The sequence below is a fragment of the Myotis daubentonii genome, chromosome 16, assembly GCF_963259705.1.
Source record: "Myotis daubentonii chromosome 16, mMyoDau2.1, whole genome shotgun sequence".
Taxonomy (NCBI): domain Eukaryota; kingdom Metazoa; phylum Chordata; class Mammalia; order Chiroptera; family Vespertilionidae; genus Myotis; species Myotis daubentonii.
The window spans coordinates 49,112,279-49,118,368 of record NC_081855.1 but is presented as its reverse complement, the minus strand read 5'-3'; positions in this window follow the sequence as shown (position 1 = coordinate 49,118,368).

Here is a 6,090-nt window from a genome sequence, read left to right as displayed (position 1 = left end):
TCTCTGTCCTGTCCCCACCCCACCTCTGACACATTGAACCATTCCTCAAATTGCCTAATGGTGTTCCAAGCAGGAGGCTTGAAGGGTTCAAGGCAGAGAGAAAAAAATATGGGCTTGTGGGGTCAGCCAGGTTAAAGGTCTTGTGCTTTTGGAATAAAAGCATCCATGTCAGGCTTGCCCTGTGCTGCTTCTCCCACCCATCCAGGTTGCTCTGTCTTTTTATAACACCCCCCCCCCGCCCCCCTCCCCATAGTCTTAGGGAAAGTCCACAGAATCCCTTTAGGGTTTCTGTTCCTAAGATGCTGGTTTATGTTCCAGGGAATCTGGGGACATATTTTAAAAATATATGTCTTATTGATTTGAGAGAGAGAGAGGAAAAGAGAGGGAGAGAGAGGAAGGGAGAGAAAGAGAGAGAAGGAGAGAAACATTGATCTGCTGTCTCCTGCACATCCCCCACTGGGAATCAAGCCCTCAACCCAGGCATGTGCCCTGACGGAAAATTGAACCAGTGACCTTTTGGTGCATGGGACGTCACTCCAGCAACTGAGCCACACCGCCAGGGCTGGGACATATTTTAAATTGTGCTGGAAGATGTTTAAGTTTGACTAATACGTAAGAACTCTTGTAAGTCCATTAAAAGTGACTTACTGAGGTGGTGGTGCCTGGTGCAGATCAGGTGGCAGGCTTGCTCTCTCTCTCCCTCTGGTGGTCAATCAAGGGAGGTAATGGACGATAATCACCCCTGAAGTGCGCTCAAAGCTTTTGGTTTGGGTGTGGTTGCTGGGCGATGGGGATCCAGTCAGGGAATTGACTTAGGGGGGGACGCCCCAGCCAGCCGTTCTCTGGGAACCTGACTGTCTCCCAGAGTGACCCGCGGAGTGCTCTGCAGACTCCGCAGACAGACATCGATGTTGGGACAGGACTTTACTTCCTTACCATTTTTCCTTTTTATGACTGTTGATTTTCTGCTCAGCAAGGGGCCAAAGAGGAAAGAGAGGGGGGTAGTCTACTGGAGTTCAGGAGGGTGGGAGGAACTAATCCTGGCAAGAACAGGAAGTAGCTGGCAGTGATGGGGGAGAAGGTTCAGGAACGTACCTGTAAGATATGGAGCCCACTTGCAGGATGTGGGATGGCTGGAGTATTTGGGGGGAGTTACCCCTCACACAGACATACTTCTGTATCTTCTCTGAGTTTAAGAAGATGAAATAGTGAGAAAGGAAAACAGGCTGGAATGGAGGGGTGACTGGTGGAGAGGCAGGAAGACTACTCCCCAAGGTCGCTGAATTTTACATTTCCCATGGGAGGCTGGAAGTTTTGGGGTGCAGACTGCATACTGTGAGCTCTCCTTCCATGAATGAACTTCTTTTCTGAGCAGAGTAAAACCCCCAGACTCCTTTCTTATCCCTTAAAAAACGTTGAGATTTCTCCGTAAATTGGAGCCCATAACATCTCCAGACTCCTTGCCGAGCAGACACTGTTCAGTGTCTGTGACACTGACTCAGCTCGAAGTTGTGCTGAAGAACTGAAGTGATAAACATACCTGTTGAGCTCGAAGCATGTCAAACTCAGCATCAACCCCCACGATGTCAGCGCCCAGCCCTCCACTGCCGTCCTCCCGCAGATGCGGCTGGAGCAGGGGCTGGTCCTCCTGTCCACTCCATGGCTTTGCTCCTGGGCTGTGATAGCGAGGCTCTTCTGCTAGGACAAAGCCCCCCCTCCCCCCATCCTTGTTAGAGAGACGGGGTCCCAGATGGAGCTTTTGAAGCTCTGCCTCCAACAGCTCTTGGAGCTGAAATGCCTCCCCATTTCACCATCTCCCCCAGGCCCGTGCCAAGCTCCACTCTGCTTCCCCTAGCCCTGGGTGGGGATAGCCAGGTGCTGTTGCCTAGTCCCTGAAGGAAGGAGAGTGTGGCACAGCAGTCCCAGAGTGATCACAAGGCATCAGCACCCACATGGAGAAGGGGTCCATCCCCGTGTGTGTCAAGGCTGCGGAGTCCCTCCAGGGCCTGGGTCACCTTCAGCTTCTCACCCCAGAAGCCTCTGACCAGCTTGAAGTGAGGACAGAAGCGCACTGCCTCCCCTGGAAGAAATTCTCGTCCAGGGTGGTCTCCATCTGGACAGCAGAGAATACATGTCACAGGATGCTTAGCATCTGCGGGGGGAGCCGCCAACTTCAGAGGCGTTCTGCAGTAAAATGTGAATTTCAGCCCCTGCCCCCCATCCTTGACCTCTCTGCCCATTAGTTCTAGAGTCGAGCAGAAATGAGCACGGATTAGGAATCTGGAGACCCGAGTCTCTGGAGAGAGCTCTGCTGGGAGCCTGCGCGTGGCCCAGGAGAAGTTTCTTCTCTCTCTGGGCCAGCAAGCTCGTCTGGAGGAAGCGGAGCTGGGTGAGCTCCCGCACCCCCTCTAGTGGTCAAACTCAGTTTTACCATCGTTGTCATCCTTCGACCCTCAGACGCCTCACCCGCTCTGCGGGTTGGGGAAGGAACCCTTTCTCAGGGACATGGCAAGCAACTGCTGTTGCTCCTCGTTCAGCTCTGCGGTGGGTAAAGAAAAGGAGACAGCAGGAGGGGCAAGGGCATACTCTCCCTCTGGCGGGCAGGGCATTGTAATGCAGCTCTGGGAGCTGGAACTAACACGTATGTGTGTATGTGTGTGTGTATGTGTGTGTGTGGGGGGGGGGCGGGGGGGCAGCATATGCACTCTTAATACTCCGGGAGAGAATGAGAGAAGGTTCCTTGAAAGATGTCTCCTCTTTCTTTTAGGAAAAATAGATGAGGAGGAGGTGGGCTTGCCCCTCTTGCCTTTTCCTTGGAGGAGGGGACGACGGGGTTTGGACGCTAATTGACTCTGCCTGTAGCTTGGTATGAGAGCCAGCTTCACGGGCATGCAACCTGTCGAGTTGCACATGGCCCCATGCTTGGTTTAATGCTGAATAATTCTTAGTACTTTTTAAACAAGGAGCCCTGTATTTTCATCTGGCGCTGGGAACCCGTAGATTATGTTGCAGGTCCTGCTTGTTACCATTGGGCCTAACCCATTAGCCCCATCTGGGGCCGACCCCATGCCCACTCCTGACCCCACCACGGAGAGCCCCCGGCAGGTAGCGGACGTATCCAGCCAGCACGAGATTGGGTTTCCTGGAAATCTCCCGCAGCCATTGGAGGACTGAGTCCCCGGGCCCACGCCTCGGACTCCATGAACCACTAGATCTAGGGCCTGACCCACTTGGCAGAGAGATGAGGAGTGATCAGCTAGCTACTCCTGCAGTTAGAGAAAAGGGGCTCCCTGGGAGAGGGGGAGCAGGTCTCCTGGTTCGGAGTGGGGACTCCCTTAGGAAAGGGGTCCAGTCTCTCCCTTAGCCTAAAGAAGACTCCTTGGAGCGGACTGCCTGCCGTGCGGACTGCCCTGCGGGCTGAGATGTCACTGGACCAGGAGGTCGGCCACGCCCCATCCAGCCACACCTCGCCCCAGCCCCGCCCCCAGCCGTCTTAAGCTCCGCCCCCAGCTCCCTTAGTCCTGTCATCACCACCCGCGCCCCGCCTCCGGCGGTGTCTGTCCCCCATCACTTTAGCCCCGCCCCTGACCTCCCCAACTTCACCCCATGCAATCCCGGTCTGTCCCGCAGCCGCCTAAGTCCCTCCTCTCGCCTCCACAACCCTAAGGTCAACCGGACAGCCTTCTCCTGAACTCTCGTCACTCCGCCAGGGCCCCGCCCCCACTGTGTCCTCCAGCCCCGCAGCGTCCAGTCCTTTCCTTAGAGGCCCGCCATTCCCAGGTCAGGCCCTTCAGCGCCAGACACCTCGTGTGCTCCCGGGGGGTGGGGGCCGGCTCAGGCCTGGACTGAGCTTTGAGTACAGGACAGTGGTGACCAGGACCCTCCTCACTCCACCGGCTCGACGTGACTGCACCCAGTGAGCCCCGCACAGAGACCCCTTCTGGGGCTTGGGGTCCTGTGCCCTTCCTCACGTACCCAGTCTGCAACCCAGGCTTATGCCCTTGACCAGAATCGAACCCAGGACCCTTCAGTCCGCAAGCCTACGCCCTATCGGCTGCACCAAACTGGCCAAGGCTGCAATGCTTTTTGTAAATACTTTTAATAACGCCCCTGCCTGCTGTCAGGCTGTGGTTTCTCACTGCTGTTATTCTGACTGTCTGTAATCTGCTTTTTGCTGCTTCAGATGTATTGCTTCTAACTTGCTGTAGGCAGGAAACCATAGTTCCAAAGTTATTAGAACTCTATGTAAAGTAAAATTTTGAAAAATTGGTAAAATGAATAGGTTCTGAGTAAGGGTTCCTGTGAACGAAGTACATGGGCCTTCGCTGGTGTTTGCTGTAGATGACCTTTCTGGGCTCCGGTGGCCCCTGTGCACAGCTTGTCACCCTGGCCGTCATCCCTGACGCACTAACCTGCAGGTCCCCAAGTTTGGGCACCATGACTCTCTCATCTTGGTGTCTGCAGTGCCTGCCACATAGTAGGAACTCATTGTTTTTCGAATGAATGAGTGGACCTGTGGCGGCCTCTCTTTTGGCAGCGTGGACGCCTTGCTCTGCTTTGTTTGCTGCAGTCCCGACTGGGGGCAACGTTCCTCCTAGGCAGGAGAGAGTCCCAGAGAGATGAAGTAACCCTGTTTCTGGTTGGAACTCCCTTAGCCTAATGGGGAGGCACAGTCCTTCCCCGCGGGATAAGCTGCCCGAGCTGCTGCCGGTTTGGATGCTGACATCCCTCACCCTGTAGGAGAGCTCAGCGTTGCACCCGCAATGTCTGCATGTTGAACCCAAGGCAGGAAGGGTGGAGCAGCCGGGTGGGGAGGCTTGGCTGCCTCCTCAGCTCCCTGGCACTCGGTTTGCTCTCTGTTCACTTCCTCTTGCGGAGAACAACTTTGTAGGTGCTTTAGTCTCCCTGTCTGGGGTATGTCTGGGTCTCATTAGGTTCAAAGCTCCAAAGAGAAAGAAAGCTGTTTACTCCATTAGCGTGGGAGTTCCCTGAGAGTTAAGTTCAGGTCGCTGCCACTCTGACTTAGGGGCTGGGCTCCCTGAGGGCAGTGTCTGCTGCTTTCTCCACTACTTCATAGGGCAGGAAGAAGCTGGTGGTGGAAGGGCTGACTGAGGGACTTCTTTCTTTTTTCAAAAATATTTTTTTTATTGATTTCAGAGAGAGAGAGAGAGGGAGAGAGAGGGAGAGGTAGAAACATCAATGATGAGAGAGATTCATTGATCAGCTGCCTCCTGCACACCCCTACTGGGGATCAAGCCCGCAACCCAGGCATGTGCCCTTGCACAGAACCGAACCCGGGACCCTTCAGCCCATAGGCCGATGCTCTATTCACTGAACCAAACCAGCTAGGGCGAGAGACTTCTTTCTTCCCACCTTTACACACAGCCTGCTGGCTCCAGGATGCTGCATGGGGAAGACAAGCCGGGGTCGGCCTCAGGCCTCCCGGGTTCTTGCTCAGAGCTGGGCCAGGCGTGCGGCTGGGCTCTCTTGGCACCTGTCAGCTTGCCCAGTGGGCAAGTACAACCCGCAGGTCAGGGCACTGAGGAAAGGGCTTAGGGGTTCAGTGACTGTTGTTCCAGGTGGGTGCATCTCTGCGTCTGTGAAGGCCTTGCTCTGTCCAGTCTCCTGTGATGGGCTGAGTTGGGGCTGTAGCCTCTGAAGCCCCCCTCCCACCAAGTTCTGACTCAGGGACCCCAAGTGGCTGGGGTGAAGGGGTCTTTCCCTGAGATGGGAGCCAATGAAGCATCTCTCCTGCCACCTCCCCAAGTTCCTACTTGCTCTCCCTCCACCTTTCCTCCCGTCCTTGCTCCACAGAGGGGACCCAAGGGGGTAACTGGTGGGATGTTTATTATCCAGTGCTCCTGTCCCATCCTGAGCTCACCGCTGAGATTTGGGGATAAGTGTCAGGGTGGGGAAACTAAGGCTCTGCAGACCTTAAAGGTTTGGTCTCTGCTGCGCAGGATGACAGGGCGTCTAGTGAGCCTGTAGGAATGGGCACCAATGGTAGAGGCACAGGGCCCCACCTGTTCCCCACCCTTCCACCCCCACAGATCTATGCAGTCTGTTTCCCAGAACCCAGCGAGACACGGT